The sequence below is a fragment of the Triticum urartu genome, chromosome 2A (genome assembly GCF_056163025.1).
Source record: "Triticum urartu cultivar PI428250 chromosome 2A, HENAU_Tu73, whole genome shotgun sequence".
Classification (NCBI taxonomy): Eukaryota; Viridiplantae; Streptophyta; class Magnoliopsida; order Poales; family Poaceae; genus Triticum; species Triticum urartu.
Genome location: NC_141874.1, coordinates 539043572 through 539064177, shown reverse-complemented (window position 1 = coordinate 539064177; position 20606 = coordinate 539043572).

Here is a 20606-nt window from a genome sequence, read left to right as displayed (position 1 = left end):
ATGTAACGACGGAAAGTGTTTTTTCATAATTAATCATGACTTCAACTATTTCAACGTGTAATTTTCATCTTTTATAATTTGAGTAGCGTATCCCATGCCATGCAAGACGCTATGTCTTGGAGAGGATGGGTTTTGAAGACCATGGAAATTTCAAAACAAAGAAAATTCATCTAAGGACCCATCATGATGTGGATTTTGAAGTAAATCTGTATAATTCTGAGAGCTTAACCCATTTTGGTTGCAAAAATTGGGAAGAACTTTGCAAGATGTATGGTTTTTATGAGGGTATGTTTGTCACCATGGATCTTGGTGATCCTAACATCGACCAAGACAATATGGACATTTGGGTCCTTGTTGATATGCTTCCAATTCTACGACTATGTGAGTTTCCCAAACATAATTATTAACTAATTTATATTGTTCTTTTCAAAATAGTTGACAGCTTATTTCCATTGACATCTTATTTTCATTGTTCAAACAATGTGCGCAACATGGTAGACAGAACCTACTACACCGATGGCTCTGAGTGAACTTATCAGGAGAAAAATCACCTGGTCACATTTTGTACTTATCTTGAGAATTACAATATCTATTATAAAACTCGTCCACATTATGGTCAATACGTGCCACTAGTGCACGTGTTGAACTACGGTAACATCCATGGAGATGTCATGGTAAGATTTTTTAGTATTACGACATCCGTGCATCTTTTGCATAAATTCTTTTAAAACTTAACTACATTGCTAACTACGAAGTTATTACTATGTTTTTCAACACAAAATCCCGAATGATTGTGTGCCTCATCTGATGTATCAAAATGGTCGCCTTAATGTTTTGAACATACAGCTAGGTCATCATACTAATCTCACCTGTCCATATTGGATTTCTAAAAGAAGTGGAGACATGAAAAATCAAAGAATGGAAAAAAATGTATGGACAGTCGTAAGGAGGTACTTTGAAGCAACATTGTGCAAAAGGCAAGAATTGAAGACAGGATAATCTCCATTCTCCATAATGGAGAGTCAAGGCCTATCTTGTTTTATGCTATTTTACCTAAGAGAAGGTAGTAGGTCCTGGTTAATAATACTCATGATCATGTGCTAAGAACAACTAAGTAGGATTGGTTAGATGACTATGATGATGATGTGGTATCAAGTAAAAGTTGTATGATCCATGATGATGAGTATGACTTGTTATTATGGTACCAATGATGAGTTATTTATTATTATAATCGATGATGCATGATGCTAAGTTGTTATATGAGCATGATTACTTCTTATTATATAACAGTGGGTGAAATGAACCTGGATTAGGTTCAAGTGAAGCCAACATGTGGTGCACATCGAAAGTACTACTAATCCAAACTAGATCAAGTTTGGATTAGAGTAGTACTTTCGACATGCACCACATGTTGCCTCCACTTGAATCTACTCCATGTTCATTTCATCCACTGTTCTATATAATAAGTAATCATGGTCATAAATCATATGATGAAAGTACTGTATATAAAACCACACAATGAAAATAAGTTGTATTTTTAAAAATATAGGAAAATTTAGCAGTAGCGCTTTTTAGAACAAGCGCTACTGCTACTTGTTGTAAGTAGCAGTAGCGCTCCCTTTCCAGCGCTACTGCTACTAGTTAGCTGTAGCACCTTAGTGGTAGCGCTGGACCCAGCGCTATTGCTATGCATATTTCAAGCGCTACTACTAGGGTTTTCCCTTGTAGTGTAGGGTTTGAGATGAGATGGTGCTGTTGAAGATATTGATGGAGATTGCTCTCCCCAAGATGGGAGAGTTATTTGTGATGATGATGATGATGATGAGGATGATGATTTCCCCCTCCGGGAGGGAAGTTCCCCGGCGCAATCGCTCCGCCGGAGGGCAAAAGTGCTCCTGCCCCCATGTTCCGCCTCGAGGCGGCGGCGCTCTGTCACGAAAGTCCCCTGCTTATTTCTTCTAGGTCAAAATGACCTATATACCAGAAGATGGGCAACGGAGGTGGGCCTGGGTGAGCACAACCCACCAGGGCGCGCCTAGGCTCCCTGGCGCGCCCATGTGAGTTGTGCCCACCTGGTGGGCCCCCTCTGGTAGTTATTTGCTTCAATAATTCTTAAATATTCCATAAAACATCTCCGTGAAGTTTCAACTTGTTTGGAGTTGTGCAGAATAGGTAGCCCCGCGTAGCTTTTCTAGGTCCAGATTTCCAGCTGCCGGAATTCTCCCTCTTGGTGTGTACCTTGCAAATTATGATAGAAAAGGCATTAGAATTACTCCAAAAAGCATTATTATGGATAAAAACATCATAAACAACAGTAAGAAAACATGATGCAAAATGTACGTATCAACTCCCCCAAGCTTAGACCTCGCTTGTCCTCAAGCGAAAACCGAAATCAAAAAACATGTCCGCATGCTTTGAGAGAGAGTTGTCGATAAAAACAAAATACGGACATAGAAGCATCATGTTTATTATTATAACGGAAGCAAAATTAAACATAGGACTTTTGTCATAGAACTTTTATCATATACTTCTCATGAATGAGTAATAATTCATCACACAATCGAAGTATAAAGCAAAAACTCTATTAGAAACCAACAAACTATGTTCTCAATCAACAATAATAACTCATGCCACCCATATTCAACTAGACATATGTGCCTAGATCTTTCCTCACCACATGATGCTTGACAAAGGAGAAAAATAAAAGGAATAGAGAGAAAAAACTTTGACTCTTGCATAAAAGTAAAAGCTAGGTCCTTCGCAGAGGGAAGCATAGGTATCATGCGCTTATTTGTTTGTATGCTCAATCCCTTAGTGCAAAAGAACGTCACGTTACATTGCCCCTTGTGATAGCTACCTTTATTATGCAGTCTGTCGCTTTTATTCTTCACCATCACAAGTTCGTGCAACTCTCAATTTTCTCTTACACTAAATGATCTCACACTTTTAGAAGCAATTTTTATTGCCTTTTTGCACCGATGACAACTTACTTGAGGGATCTTGCTCATTCCCTAGGTAAGTATGGTGGACTCTTGAAAATGAGATTTGGTTTAAGGGTTTTTGGATGCACAAGTAGTATATCTACTTAGTGCGGAATTTTGTGCTAGCAAAGATATGGGGAAAGCACGACATGTTAAAGGATCCATGACAATATGACTTCTATGTGAATATGAACAAGCATAAATCATTATGTTGTCTTCCTCGTCCAATGTCAACAATTTTGGTATATAATATTTTGATGAGGGCTCACAATCACAAAAGATTTCTAGGATAGTATGTTTATATGTGAATCTTCTCTTCCCTTATTAATTCTTTCATGAGTTGCATCATTGACTAATGCTATGTTTGTCAATCTCTAATAAAATTTTCTACTTATACTTTTCCTTATGTGGTGCCATCACCTACATAGGATTAGTATATTATTTTATTGATTTATTTACTTTATTTTATTTATTACCTTTCTCTTTTTCCTTTCTTATTTCTTTTCTTTATTTGCAACATGAGAGTAAAGAAAGAAAAAATTCACAGTAAACTTTATTATATAACTTGCACACGATTACAAGGATAGATCACTAAGGAAACTATCAAAGAAGAAAGGATTGAACTAAAATTTTATTCATCTAAAGCAAAAGATCGAACTAAAATAAGTAAAAGCAAAAATATAGTGGGATGATACGATATCGGGGCACCTCCCCGAAGCTTGGCGAAAGCAAAGGGGAGTGCCCATACCCGATACTCAGTTCTCTTTTGGTGGTGAAGAAGATGATGGTGATGAAGTAGTATTCTCCAATATAACCATGAGTAGATCCTTCAAACCTTGAATCTCCCGAAGGGCTTGATGAATTAATTCACTGTTCTTCTTCACCTCAGCCACTATGTGTTTATTCTCCGGGCCCCACGGTTTTGTTCCTGCACTATTTTCTCTTGGCTGAAATATGTCCCAGTTCATGCTCAGGTACACAATGTCTAATAATACCATCTACTCCTTCCTTATAAAGATGTGGGTCATCCCAAAAGTAATGTCTTAAATCATAGAAGAATTTTTTCTTTTGTTGGTAAGTAAAGCTAGGTGGTAAATATTTAGCAACAATATAATTAGCATAGTCAACATACCGAGGAGTACTATGAGCAACATTTATTGCAGCTAACTGCTCATTAGGAAAACTATCATCAATAGGTAGTGGGTCATCAACCACATTTTCAAGCCTAGATAAATTATCAGCTACTGGGTTCTCAGTTCCTTTTCTATCAATGATATGCAAATCAAAATCTTGTAGCAAGAGAACCCATTGAATAAGTCAAGGTTTAGCATCTTTATTTTCCATAAGATATTTAATAGCAGCATGGTCTATGTGAACAGTTACTTGGGAATCAACAATATAAGGTATAAATTTATCACAAGCAAACACCACTGCTAAGAATTCTTTTTCAGTAGTAGCATAGTTCCTTTGAGCACTGTCTAGAGTTTTACTAGCATAGTGAATTACATTAAGTTTTTTTATCAAATCTTTGTCCTAGAACGGCACCAACAACATAATCACTAGCATCACACATAATTTCAAAAGGCAAGTTCCAATCAGGTGGTTGAACAATAGGTGCAGAAATTAAAGCTTTCTTAAGGGTTTCAAAGGTGTCTAAACAATCATCATAAAAACAAAAGGAATATCCTTTTGCAAGAGACTAGTAAGAGGCCTAGAATTTTTTTTAAAGTCTTTGATAAATCTCCTATAGATACCAGCATGACCTAAGAAACTACGAATACCTTTTATATCTTTAGGACATGGCATTTTCTCAATTGCATCAACCTTCACTTTGTCCACTTCAATACCTCTTTCAGAAATTTTATGACCCAAGACAATGCCTTCATTAAGCATAAAGTGGCACTTCTCCCAATTCAAGACAAGATTTGTTTGTTCACATCTCTGCAAAACTCGATCAAGATTGCTTAAACAATCATCAAAAGACTTCCCATAAACAGAAAAGTCATCCATGAAATCCTCAACAATCTTTTCATGAAAGTCAGAGAATATAGTAGTCATACATCTTTGAAAGGTAGCAGGTGCATTACATAAACCAAAAGGCATACATCTATAAGCATAGGTTCCAAAAGGACAAGTAAAAGTGGTCTTTTCTCGATCAGGTTGAGAAACAAGTATTTGTGAAAAGCCAGAATATCCATCAAGGAAGCAAAAGTGTGTGTGCTTAGATAATCTTTCAAGTATTTGATCAATAAAAGGCAAAGGGTAATGATCTTTTCTAGTTGCTTTGTTTAATTTTCTAAAATCTATTACCATTCTATAGCCTGTAACAATTCTCTGTGGAATAAGTTTATTCTTATCATTAGGAACAACAGTTATACCTCCTTTCTTAGGGACACAATGAACAAGACTTACCCATCTAGTAACAACTATGGGATAGATTATAACTGCTTCTATAAGTTTTAATATTTTTGTTCTTACCACTTCTTTCATCTTCAGATTTAACCGACGTTGGTGATCAACAATGGGTTTAGCATCAGGTTCCATATTAATTTTGTGCTGACATAGAGTGGGACTAATGCCCTTTACATCATTAAGAGTATATCCAATAGAAGCTCAGTGCATCCTTGGAACTTTCAATAATCTTTCTTCTTCATGTTCTGAAAGGTTCACACTAATAAGAACAGGATATATCTTCTTTTCATCAAGATAAGCATATTTCAAAGTGTCTGGCAATTGTTTTAATTCAAACACAACATCACTTTTAGGTGGAGGAGGACCTCCTAGAGTTTCAATAGGCAAAATGTGTTTAAGTAGAGGACGTTGTTCAAAGAAAATTTTATCTATTTCATTTCTTTCATGCATATGTAAATCATTTTCATAGTCTAGCAAATATTGTTCTAAAGGACCAGTTGGTGGAATAGCAATAGAAGCAAGAACAATTAATTCATCCTTACTAGGCAATTCTTTTTCATGAAGATTTCTACTAAACTTGGAAAAATTAAACTTATGGGACTCATTACCAAAACTAACACCGATAGTTTGTTTCTCACAGTCTATTCTAGCATTGACGGTGTTCAAGAAAGGTCTACCGGAGATAATGGGACAAAAGTCATCTTGTGGGGAACCAAGAACAAGAAAATCAGTAGGGTATTTTATTTTCCCACACAAGACTTCAACATCTCTAAAAATCCCAATTGGTGATATAGTGTCCCTATTAGCAAGTTTAATAGTAACATCTATTTCTTCTATCTCTGTGGGTGCGATGTCATTCATAATTTATTGATATAAGGAATAAGGAATAGCACTCACACTAGCACCTATGTCACATAAACCATGATAACAGTGAACTCCTATTTTAACTGAGATGACAGGCATGACAACAGCAGGTCTATGTTTATCTTCTCTATCAGGTTTGGCAATTCTAGTAGCTTCTTCATAGAAGTAAATAACATGTCCATCCATATCTTCTTCTAAGAGATATTTAACCATAGCAATACTAGGTTCTACTTTCATTTGTTCATCAGGTTTTGGTGTTCTAATATAGCTTTTGTTAACCATAGTTAAAACTTTAGCATGTTCCTTTATCCTAACATGGAAAGGTGGTTTCTCAATATAAGCAGAAGGAACAACTTGATCAACATTATAAAGTATAGTTTCTTCTTTAACTGGTACCAGTTCTTTAATTTCTTCTTTAATAGGTGGGTGATATTTAAACAACTTCTCTTTAGGAAGATCAACATGAGTAGCAAATGATTCACAAAAGGAGGCTACTATCTCAGAGTAAAGTCCATATTTAGTGTTAAACTTTTGAAAAGCATCGGTATCCATAAAAGATTTAACACAATCATACTTAAGTTTAATACCAGACTCTTTACCTTCGTCGAGTTCCCAATCTTTAGAGTTGCATTTAATTCTTTCCAAAAGATCCCACCAGAATTCAATAGTTTTCTTCATAAAAGAACCAGCACAAGAAGTATCAAGCATGGTTTGATCATTACGAGAAAGCCAAGCATAAAAGTTCTGGATAATAATTTCTCTAGAGAGCTCATGATTGGGGCATGAATATAACATTGACTTAAGCCTGCCCCAAGCTGAGCGATACTTTCTCCTTCACGAGGCCAAAAATTATATATATAATTCCGATCACGATGAACTAGATGCATAGGATATTTTTTTGGTGGAACTCCAATTCCAAGATCCAATATCATCGCATAGCCTATACCATGCCAATGCTTTTCCCTTCAAAGATAAAGGGAAAACTTTTTTCATCACTTCATCTCCGAGTAAACCTGCAAGCTTAAACAATCCACAAATTTGTTCTACATATATCAAGTGCATATCAGGATGTTCGGTTTCATCTCGTGCATAAGGATTAGCTAGCAGTTGTTTATCATACCTGAAGGAATTTCATATTCAATATTTTTAGTAGGTGCAGTAGGTTGAGGGGTAGCTAATTGTTGTTCCAGACGAGGTGAAGATACCCCAAACAAACCCCTCAAAGAGTTGTTTTTCATAGTAACAAGTGACAATAAATTTTAACAAACTATATAAATGTTTCCTTACCAAATTCCACTTACCAAAGGCGCTTCACTCCCCAATAATGGTGCCAGAAAATATCCTTGATGACCCACAAGTACAGGGGGTCAATTTTATCTCTTTTCGGTAAGTATGAGTGTCGAACTCACCGAGGAGCAGAAGGAAATGACAAGTGGTTTTTAGCAAGGTAATGTCTGCAAGTGCAGAAATCGTAAATAGCAGAGTAGTTTGATAGATAATTTTAACAAGCAAGTAACGATAGTAGTAAAAAAAGTGCAGTGAGGTAGCCCAATCCTTTTGAGGAAAAGGACAGGCCAAAACGGTCTCTTATGATAAATAAAGCGTTCTTGAGGGTACATGGGAATTACATCTAGTCACTTTCATCATGTTGGTTCGATTTGTGTTCGCTACTTTGATAATTTGATATGTGGGTGGACCGGTGCTTATGTTCTGTTCTTACTTGAACAAACCTCCTACTTATGATTAACCCTCCCGCAAGCATCCGCAACTAAGAGAAAAGTATTAAGAATAAATTCTAACCATAGCATTAAACTTTTGGATCCAATCGGTCCCTTACGGAATAAAGCATAAACTGGGGTTTAAGCTTCTATCACTATCGCAACCCATCATCTAATTTATACTCCACAATGCATTCCCTTAGGCCCAAATATGGTGAAGTGTCATGTAATCGACGTTCACGTGACACCACTAAGGGAATCACAATATACATACTATCGAAATATCGAACACATATCAAGTTCACATGATTACTTGCAACATGATTTCTCCCGTGACCTTAAGAACAAAAGTAACTACTCACAAATGATAATCATGCTCAAGATCATAGGGGTATTAAATAGCATATTGGATCTGAACATATAATCTTCCACCAAATAAACCATATAGTAATCAACTACGAGATGTAATCAACACTACTAGTCACCCACAAGCACCAATCTATAGTTCTGGTAACAAGATTGAACACAAGAGATGAACTAGGGTTTGAGCTGAGATGGTGTTATTGAATATGTTGACGGAGATTGATCTCCCCAAGATGGGAGAGTTGTTGGTGATGATGATGACGATGATTTCCCCCTCCGGGAGGGAAGTTCCCCTGGTGGAATCGCTCCGTCGGAGGGCAAAACTACTCCTGCCCAAGTTCCGCCTCGAGGCAGCAGCGCTCCGTCCCGAAAGTCCCCTCCTTATTTTTTTTATAGGTCAAAATGACCTATATACGAGAAGATGGGCACCGGAGGTGGTCCTGGGTGAGCACAACCCACCAGGGCGCGCCTGGGCTCCCTGGCGCACCCAGATGGGTTGTGCCCACCTGGTGTGCCCCCTCTGGTAGTTATTGGCTCCAATAATTCTTAAATATTCCATAAAAAATCTCCGTGAAGTTTCAGCTTGTTTAGAGTTGTGCAGAATAGGTAGCCTGATGAAGCTTTTCTTAAATATTTCCAGCTGCCGGAATTCTCCCTCTTGGTGTGTACCTTGCAAATTATGAGAGAAAAGGCATTAGAATTACTCCAAAAAGCATTATTATGGATAAAAACATCATAAATAACAGCAAGAAAACATGATGCAAAAGGGGCGTATCACCAGTCTTTTGGCGTACTCGCTTGACTGATATCTTGAAGATGCCTCCTTATGCAAAGTATATGAAAGAGATCATCACTAATAAGAGAAAAATACTGGAAGCTGAAATCTGCACCATGCTTGCTAATTATACTTTCAAGGATGGAGTACCTAAAAAACTTGGAGATCCGGGAATACCAACTATACCTTTCTCCATTAAAAAGAACTATGTGAAAACTACTTTATGTGATTTAAGAGCTGGTGTTAGTGTTATGCCTTTCTCTTTATATAAAAGACTTGATTTGAATAAAATCACACCTACTAAAGTATCATTGCAAATGGTTGACAAATCTACTGTCATACCCATCGGTATTTGTGAGGATGTGCCCCTTGTTGTTGCTAATGTTACTATTTTGACTGACTTTGTTATACTTGAGATGCCTGAGGACGACAACATATCTATTATCCTTGGTAGACCCTTCTTGAATACTGCAGGGGCTGTTATTGATTGCAATAAAAGCAAGGTCACATTTCAAATCAATGGTACTGAGCATATAGTGCACTTTCCGAAGAAACAATTTCAAGTGAATGGTATTAATGTTATTGAAAAATCTCCGACAATCACTATTGGAAGTTTTCAAATACCTCTACCTATTGCCAAAAAGAAATATGAAATGCTTATTGTTGGGGACATTCATATCCCCGTTGAGGTAACTTAGTGATTTACGAAAGTTCTTTGGTTTCATGCTAATCGAAAGTGGTTGTTAATAAGACCTGATCAACCTTATTAATGGATTGTTTTTTAGATGTATGAAGTTGATGAATTTAGTAAGCACTACCATCTGTCCCTACCTTTTGTTTTCTATTTTTATTAGTTAAATAAAATAAAATGCCATGTTTTGTTTGTTTTCTGAAATTCCCTTGCAATAAAAAATGACCCAAAAATAAAATTTCTCAGAATGCTCTAAAAATTTAATACGATTTTTTCTGAATATTTAAGAATTTTTGGGGCAAATAACATCAAAGGGGGGTGCACCAGGTGGGCACAACCCACCTGGGCGGGCCAGGACCCCCAAGCGCGCCCTGGTGGGTTGTGGTCCCCATGTGTGTGAAGGAAATACGCCCTAGAGGCAATAATAAAGTTGTTATTTATATTTCCTTATATCATGATAAATGTTTATTATTCATGCTAGAATTGTATTAACCGGAAACTTAGTACATGTGTAAATACATAGACAAACAAAGCGTCCCTAGTATGCCTCTACTAGACTAGCTCGTTAACCAAAGATGGTTAAGTTTCCTAGCCATAGACATGTGTTGTCATTTGATGAACGGGATCACATCATTAGAGAATGATGTGATGGACTAGACCCATCCCTTAGCTTAGCACTATGATCATTTAGTTTATTGTTATTGGTTTCTCCATAACTTATACATGTTCCTATGACTATGGGAGTATGCAACTCCCGAATACCGGAGGAACACTTAGTGTGCTATCAAACGTCACAACGTAACTGGGTGTTTATAAAGATGCTCTATAGCTGTCTCCGATGGTGTTTGTTGAGTTGGCATAGATAAAGATTAGGATTTGTCACTCCGATTGTCGGAGAGGTATCTATGGGCCCTTTCGGTAATGCACATCACTATGAGCCTTGCAAGCAATGTGACTAATGAGTTAGTTACAGAATGATTCATTACGGAACAAGTAAAGAGACTTGCCGGTGACGAGATTGAACTAGGTATGATGATACCGACGATCAAATCTCGGGCAAGTAGCATACCGGTGACAAAGGGAACAACGTATGTTGTTATGCGGTTTGACCGATAAAGATCTTCCTAGAATATGTAGGAACCAATATGAGCATCCAGGTTCCGCTATTGGTTATTGACCAGAGATGAGTCTCAGCCATGTCTACATAGTTCTCAAACCCGTAGGGTCCGCACGCTTAACGTTCGATGACGATATGTATTGTGAGTTATGTGATTTGATGTACCGAATGTTGTTCGGAGTCCCGAATGTGATCACGGACATAACGAGGAGTCTCAAAATGGTCGAGACATAAAGGTTAATATATCAGAAGGTTATGTTTGGACACTGGAAAGGTTTCAGATAGGTTCAGGCATTTTCCAGAGTACCGGGGGGTCACCGGAAACCCCCGGGGGGTTAATGGGCCTTCATAGGCCTTAGTGCAAGAGAGGAGGAGGCGGCCATGTGGAGGCGCCCCCCCAAGCCCAATCCGAATTGGGGGGGGGGGGGCTTTCCTTCTCTCCCTCTTCCTCTTCCCTTCTCCTCCTAGTTGGACTAGAAAAGGGGGGAACCTATACCCCTAGTAGGAGTAGGATTCCCTCCTTGGGGGCAAGCCTCATAAGGCCGGCCGGCCCCCTCCTCCCGTCCTTCATATACGGGGGAGGGGGCACCCCATAGAAACACAAGTTGATTTCTTAGCCGTGTGCGGTGCGCCCCTCCACAAATTTCCACCTCAGTCATATTGTCGTAGTGCTTAGGCAAAGCCGTGTGCGGTGCGCCCCTCCACAAATTTCCACCTCAGTCATATTGTCGTAGTGCTTAGGCAAAGCCGTGCGTCGGTAACTTTGTCATCACCATCAACACGCCATCATGCTGACGAAACTCTCCCTCGACCTCAGCCGGATCTAGAGTTCGAGGGATGTCAGCGAGCTGAACGTGTGCAGATCGCAGAGGTGTCATGTGTTTGGTACTTGATCGGTTGGATCACGAAGACGTTCGACTACATCAATCGCGTTACTTAACGCTTCTGCTTTCGGTCTATGAGGGTACGTAGACATACTCTCCCCTCTCGTTGCTATGCATCTCCTAGATAGATCTTGCGTGATCATATGAAAATTTTGAAATACTGTGTTCCCCAACAGTGGCATCCGAGCCAGGTCTATGTGTAGATGTTATATGCATGAGTAGAACCCAAAGGAGTTGTGGGCATGGGTATATACATATTGCTTGCTGTCACTAGTTGTTTCTTGATTCGGCGGTATTGTTGGATGAAGGGCCCGGACCAACATTACATGACCGCGTTCATGAGAGTGGTTATACCGACGTGCTTTGCACATAGGTGGCTGGCGGGTGTCTGTTTCTCCAACTTTAGTTGAATCGCATTCAATGAACAAGGTTCTTTCTGAGGATCAAAAAAATAAATCACTATACCACGTTGTGGTTTTGATGCGTAGGTAAGAACGGTTCTTGCTAAGCCCGTAGCAGCCACGTAAAACTTGCAACATCAAAGTAGAGGACATCTAACTTGTTTTCGCAAGGCATGTTGTGATGTGATATGGTCAAGACATGATGCTAAATTTTATTGTATGAGATGATCATGTTTTGTAACACAGTTGTCGGCAACTGGCAGGAGCCATATGGTTGTCACTTTATTGTATGAAATGCAATCGCCATGTAATTGCTTTACTTTATCACTAAATGGTAGCGATCATCGTGGAAGCAATAGTTGGCGTGACGACAACGATGCTACGATGGAGATCAAGGTGTCAAGCCGGTGACGATGGTGATCATGACGGTGCTTTGGAGATGGAGATCAAAGGCACAAGATGATGATGGCCATATCATATCACTTATATTGATTGCATGTGATGTTTATCCTTTATGCATCTTATTTTCCTTAGTATGACGGTAGCATTATAAGATGATCTCTAACTAAATTTCAAGGTATAAGTGTTCTCCTTGACTATGCACTGTAGCTATAGTTCGTCGTGCCGAGACACCACGTGATGATCGGGTGTGATAAGCTCTACGTTCACATACAACGGGTGCAAGCCAGTTTTGCACAAGCAGAATACTCGGGTTAAACTTGATGAGCCTAGCATATGCAGATATGGCCTCGGAATACTAAGGCCGAAAGGTCGAGCGTGAATCATATAGTAGATATGACCAACATAGTGATGTTCACCATTGAAAACTACTCCATCTCACGTGATGATCGGACATGGTTTAGTTTATATGGATCACGTAATCATTTAGATGACTAGAGGGATGTCTATCTAAGAGGGAGTTCTTAAGTAATATGATTAATTGAACTTTAATTTATCATGAACTTAGTACCTGATAGTATTTTGCATGTCTATGCCGTTCTAGATAAATGCCTTGTGTTGTTGTTCCGTTGAATTTTAATGCGTTCCTAGAGAAAGCTAAGTTGAAAGATGATGGTAGCAACTACACGGACTGGGTTCGTAACTTGAGGATTATCCTCATTGCTGCACAGAAGAATTACGTCCTGGAAGCACCGCTAGGTGCAAAGCCCGCTACAGGAGCAACACCAGATGTTATGAAAGTCTGGCAGACCAAAGATGATGACTACTCGATAATTCAGTGTGCCATGCTATACAGCTTAGAATCGGGACTTCAACGACGTTTTGAACGTCATGGAGCATATGAGATGTTCCAGGAGTTGAAGTTAATATTTCAAGCAAATGCCTGGATTGAGAGATATGAAGTCTCTAATAAGTTCTACAGCTGCAAGATGGAGGAGAATAGTTCTGTCAGTGAACATATACTCAGAATGTCTGGGCACCACAACCACTTGACTCAACTAGGAGTTAATCTTCTTGATGATAGTGTCATTGCCAGAGTTCTTCAATCACTGCCACCAAGGGGGTCATAGGTTTCACTAGTGGCTTCTCTTGGTGCTGGTGTAGATGAGATTGCATGTTGAATTTTTAGAGTTCTATGTACTTTGAATGCTTGCTATGGCCTCTATGTGTCCCTATGAGTAGTTGGTATCAGTTTTGTGAAGTTTTGTTGAGAAAATTTTGTGGACTAAAAATTTCAGAATTTTTGTTCATAGGAAAAACAAGAATATCTTTAGGAAGTTTGGTTCCAAGTAGAACTCCAAGGGAGTTATTGGAGAGTCGTCTGAGAGTGATCTCCCCCCCCCCCCCGGAGGTTGGCGGAAGTACGGCCGTGCAAATGGCCGCGTGATGGCGGCTTGAAGATACGTTGGTATTTCCCCAAAGAGGAAGGGATGATGCAACACAACAGCGGTAGGTATTTCTCTGTGATATGAAACCAAGGTTATCGAGTCAGTAGGAGAGCCAAGCAACACAACGTAAACAGCACCTGCACACAAATAACAACTACTCGCAACCCGACGTGTAAAAGGGGTTGTCAATCCCTTTCGGGTAGCGGCGCCTCAAGATAGGCAAACGGACGTGACTAAAATTATAGTAGATTGATAGATCGAATGCCTAGTAAAATAAATAAGAATAAAACGCAGCAAGGTATTTTTGTATTTTTGGTTTAATAGATCTGAAAATAAAAGCAATGGAAAATTAGATCACAAAGGCAAATAATATGAGAAAGAGACCCGGGGGCCGTAGGTTTCACTAATGGCTTCTCCCGAGAAAAAAATAGCAAATGGTGGGTAAACAAATTACTATTGGGTAATTGATAGAACTTCAAATAATCATGAAGATATCCAGGAAATGATAATTACATAAGCATCACGTCTAAGATTAGTAGACCGACTCCTGCCTGCATCTACTACTATTACTCCACACATCGACCGCTATCCAGCATGCATCTAGTGTATTAAGTTCATGGAGAATTAGAGTAAATGCAATAAGAACGGTGACATGATGTAGACTAGATCTATCTATGTAGAGATATACCCCATTGTTTTATCCTTAGTAGCACCGATACATACGTGTCGGTTCCCCTTCTGTAACTGGGATCAAGCACTGTATGATTGAACCCACTACAAAGAACCTCTTCCCAATGCAAGATAAATAGATCAAGTTGGCCAAACAAAACACAAATATCGGAGAAGAAATGCGAGGCTATAAGCAATCATGCATATAAGAGATCAAAGAAACTCAAATAACTTCCATAGATATAAAAAGATAGATCTGATCATAAACTCAGAGTTCATCCGATCCCAACAAATAGACCGCAATAAGAGTTACATCATATGGATCTCCAAGAGACCATTGTATTGAGAATAAAACGAGAGAGAGGAAGCCATCTAGCTACTAACTATGGACCCGAAGGTCTATAAATAACTACTCACGCATCATCGGAGGGGCACAAATTGAAGTGGTGAACCCCTCCGTGATGGTGTCTAGATTGGATCTGGTGGTTCTGGACTCTGCGGCGGCCAGAATTGATTTTCGTCGACTCCCCTAGGGTTTCTGGAATATAGGAATATTCACAGAGCAAAGAGACAGTCCGGGGGGCACCCGAGGTGGGCACAACCCACCAGGGTGTGCCTGGGCCTCCTGGCACGCCCTGGTGGGTTGTGCTCCCCTCGGAGCACCCCCCAGGCGTTGCCTTGGCCCATTGGGTGTCTTCTGGTCCATAAAAAAGCACCGTAAAGGTTTGTTGCATTTGGACTCCATTTGGTATTGATTTTCTACGATGTAAAAAACATGAAAAAAACAGCAACTGGAACTTGGCACTATGTCAATAGGTCAGTACCAAAAATGATATAAAATGACTATAAAATTATTATAAAACATCCAAGATTGATAATATAACAGCATGGAACAATCAAAAATTATAGATACGTTGGAGACGTATCAACATCCCCAAGCTTAACTCCTACTCGTCCTCGAGTAGGTAAGTGATAAAAACAGAATTTTTGATGTGGAATGCTGCCTAACATGTCATATCATATTTGTTTTCTTTATAGCATGGATATTTGGACTTTTATATTGTTTAAAGCAATAGTCTATTTTTGACATGATAACTTAAATACTCAAGCATATCAACGAGAAACCATGTCTTTCAAAATATCAATGCTAAAATAAGCTATCCCTAGCCCATCATGCTCAATCATTGATCCATTCATGAAACACACTCGCATATTAACTACACCCAATGCTCAAGTATGATCATAGTTCCTCCTAGTTGGTGCTTTATAAGAGAATATGGAGACTCAAATTCAAAATAAAAATTGCATAAAGTAAAAGAAAGGCCCTTCATAGAGGGAAGTAGGGGTTTGTAGAGGTGCCAGAACACAAAGCGAAAAACTTAGAGATAAAAACATTTTGGGAGGTGTGCCCTTCCCAACAACGAAAACGACTTAGAATTCCCAACACTTTCCATGCTAGATATATCATAGGCGGTTCCCAAACAGAAAATAAAGTTTATTCCTTTTTCCACCATACTTTCACTTTCCATCGATAACCGTATCCACAGGTGCCTTCCATACCAACACTTTCCAAGGAATTTGTTATTTGACAACATAAAGTAAATTCATTTTTCATTTCGAGACTGGGCATCCCTAATACCTTTGCCTTACTCTCATGCAATGACAAGTGAATAAACACTCATCGTTAGAATAACACATCTAGCATGGAAAATATTAGCCACCCCTCACCGCTCCGCGAGCGGTACGAACACACAAAAGAGAGGTTTATTTTGAAAATTAGAGTGGCACATACAAATTTTCTTAGAATGGCAAAAGAATACCGCATATAGGTAGGTATAGTGGACTCATGTGGAAAAACTGGTTTAAATGATTTTGGATGCACAAGTAGTGATCATACTTAGTGCAAAATGAAGGCTAGCAAAAGATTGAGAAGCGACCAACCAAGAAACGAATAATCTCATAAGCGATCATTAAGCATAATTAACACCGAATAATGCACCACAAGTAGGATATAATTTCATTGCATATTTATTGACTTTCGTTCTTGCATAGGGAATCACAAACTTTAACACTAATATTCTTACTAAAGCATAATTACTCATCAACATGACTCACATATCATATCATCATATCTCAAAAATATTACTAAGAGTCAAGTTTATTTTGTCCAATGATCTTCATGAAAGTTTTTATTATATCCTTCTTGGATATATATCACTTTGGAACTAAATTTCATGTGTTGCTTTTGATAAGCTCAAACAAATATAAGTGAAGATCATGAGCATAATATTTCTTTCTCTCAAATTAATTTAAGTGAAGCAAGAGAGAATTTCTTTAAAAAATTACTAACTCTCAAATAAATCTAAGTGAAGCAAGAGAGCATTTCTTCAAAAACACCAAAGCACACCATGCTCAAAAAGATACAAGTGAAGCACTGATAACCCACAAGTATAGGGGATCGCAACAGTTTTCGAGGGTAGAGTATTCAACCCAAATTTATTGATTCGACACACGGAGAGCCAAAGAATATTCTCAAGTATTAACAGTTGAGTTGTAAATTCAACCGCACCTGAAAGACTTAATATCTGTAGCAAAGTATTTAGTAGCAAAGTAGTATGGAAGTAACGGTAACAGTGGCAGAAGTAATAGTAGTAGTTTTTGTAGTAATTGTAACAGTGGTAATGGAAAAGTAACTAAGCAAAGTTCAATATGTGAAAAGCTTGTAGGCAATGGATCAAAGATGGATAATTATGTCGGATGCGATTCCTCATGAAACAGTTATAACATAGGGTGACACAGAACTAGCTACAGTTCATCAATGTAATGTAGACATGTATTCCGAATATAGTCATACATGCTTATGGAAAATAACTTGCATGACATCTTTTGTCCTACCCTCCCGTGGCAGCGAGATCCTATTGGAAACTAAGGTATATTAAGGCCTCCTTTTAATAGATTGCCAGACCAAAGCATTAATACGTAGTGAATACATGAATTCCTCAAACTATGGTCATCACCAGGAGTGGTCCCGATTATTGTCACTTCGGGGTTACCGGATCATAACACATAGTAGGTGACTATTGACTTGCAAAATAGGATCAAGAACTCACATATATTCATGAAACATAATAGGTTCAGATCTGAAATCATGGCACTCGGGCCCTAGTGACAAGCATTAAGCATAGAAAAGTCATAGCAACATCAATCTTAGAACATAATGGATACTAGGGATCAAACCCTAACAAAACTAACTTGATTACATGATAAATCTCATCCAACCCATCACTGTCCAGCAAGCCTACGATGGAATTACTCATGCACGGTGGTGAGCATCATGAAATTGGTGACGGAGGAAGGTTGATGATGACGATGGCGACGGATTCCCCTCTTCGGAGCCCCGAACGGACTCCAGATCAGCCCTCCCGATGAAGACTAGGGCTTGGCGGTGGCTCCATATCATAAAACGCGATGAATCCTTCTCTTTGATATTTTTTCTCCCCGAACGTGAATATATAGAGTTGGAGTTGACGTGGTGGAGCCTCAAGGGGCCCACGAGGCAGGGGGCGCGCCCTAGGGGGGTGCCATGCACCCTCTAGGACAGGGTGTGGGCCCCCTTACACTGATTCTTTCGCCAGTATTTTTTATATATTCCAAATGTGTCTCCATGAATTTTCAGGTCATTCTGAGAACTTTTATTTCTTCACAAAAATAACACCCTGGCAATTCTGCTGAAAACAGTGCCAGTCCTGGTTAGTTCCATTCGAATCATGCAAGTTAGAGCCCAAAACAAGGGCAAAAGTGTTTAGAAAAGTAGATACGTTGGAGACATATCAACTCCCCTAAGCTTAAACCTTTGCTTGTCCTCAAGCAATTCACTTGACAAACTGAAAGTGATAAAGAAAAACTTTTACAAACTCTGTTTGATCTTGTTGTTGCAAATATGTAAAGCCAGCATTCAAGTTTTCAGCAAAGATTACGAACTAACCATATTCACAATAACATTTAGGTCTCATGTTTACTCATATCAATGGCATAATCAACTAGCAAGCGATAATAATAAATCTCAGATGACAATACAGCTACCTCTTGAGCATGCGTTGGTTTTCCCTTGAAGAGGAAAGGGTGATGCAGCAAAGTAGCATAAGTATTTCCCTCAGTTTTTGAGAACCAAGGTATCAATCCAATAGGAGGTAACACGCAAGTCCCTAGTACCTGCACAAACAAACAAGAACCTCGCAACGAACGCGATAAAGGGGTTGTCAATCCCTTCACGGTCACTTACGAAAGTGAGATCTGATAGAGATAATAAGATAGATATTTTTGGTATTTTTATTGTATAGATTGGAAAATAAAGATTGCAAACTAAACAACGAGAGAAATAGCAAGTGGATAGGAAAATAATATGATGGAAGATAGACCCAGGGGCCATAGGTTTCACTAGTGGCTTCTCTCAAGATAGCAAATTCTACGGTGGGTAAACAAATTACTGTCGAGCAATTGATAGAAAAGTGCATAGTTATGAGAATATCTAGGCATGATCTAGTATATAGGCATCACGTCCGCGACAAGTAGACCGAAATGATTCTACATCTACTACTATTACTCCACACATCGACCGCTATCCAGCATGCATCTAGAGTATTAAGTTCATAAGAACAGAGTAACGCATTAGGAAAGATGACATGATGTAGAGGGATAAACTCAAGCAATATGACATAAACCCCATATTTTTATCCTGGATGGCAACAATACAATACGTGCCTTGCTGCCCCTGCTGTCACTGGGAAAGGACACCGCAAGATTGAACCCAAAGCTAAGCACTTCTCCCATTGCAAGAAAGATCAGTCTATTAGGCCAAACCAAACTGATGATTCGAAGAGACTAGCAAAGATATTAAATCATGCATAAAAGAATTTAGAGAACAATCAAATATTGTTCATAGATAATCTTGATCATAAACCCACAATTCATCGGATCTCGACAAACACACCGCAAAAAGAATTACATCGAATAGATCTCCTAGAGAATCGAGGAGAACTTTGTATTGAGATCCAAAGAGAGAGAAGAAGCCATCTAGATAATAACTATGGACTCGAAGGTCTGTGGTAAACTACTCACACATCATCGGAGAAGCTATGGTGTTGATGTAGAAGCCCTCCGTGATCGATTTCCCTCTAGCGGAGCGTTGGAAAAAGCCCCGATATGGGATCTCACGGGTACAGAAGGTTGCTGCGGTGGAAATAGGGTTTCGTGGTGCTCTCGGATGTTTTCGGGGTATATGAGTATATATAGGCAAAAGAAGTAGGTCAGTGGAGCCATGAGGATGGGGGCGCACCTATCCCCCCTGGGCGCACCCTCCTACCTCGTGGCCGCCTTGTTTCTTTCTTGACATCCACTCCAAGTCTCCTAGATTGCGTTTGTTCCAAAAATAACTCTCCTGAAGGTTTCATTCCATTTGGATTCAGTTTGATATTCCTTTTCTGCGGAACACTAAAATAAGCAAAAAAACAGCAATTTGCACTGGGCCTTTGGTTAGTAGGTTAGTCCCAAAAATAATATAAAAAGGTGTATTAAATCCCATTGAACATCCAAAAAAGATAATATAATAGCATGGAACAATCAAAAATTATAGATACATTGGAGACGTATCAAGCATCCCCAAGCTTAATTCCTGCTCGTCCTCGAGTATGTAAATGATAAAAACAGAATTTTTGATGTGGAATGCTACCTAGCATAATTCTCAATGTAATTTTATTTATTGTGGCATGAATGTTTAGATCCGAAAGATTCAAGATAAAAGTTTAATATTGACATAAAAATAATAATACTTCAAGCATACTAACAAAGCAATCATGTCTTCTCGAAATAACATGGCCAAAGAAAG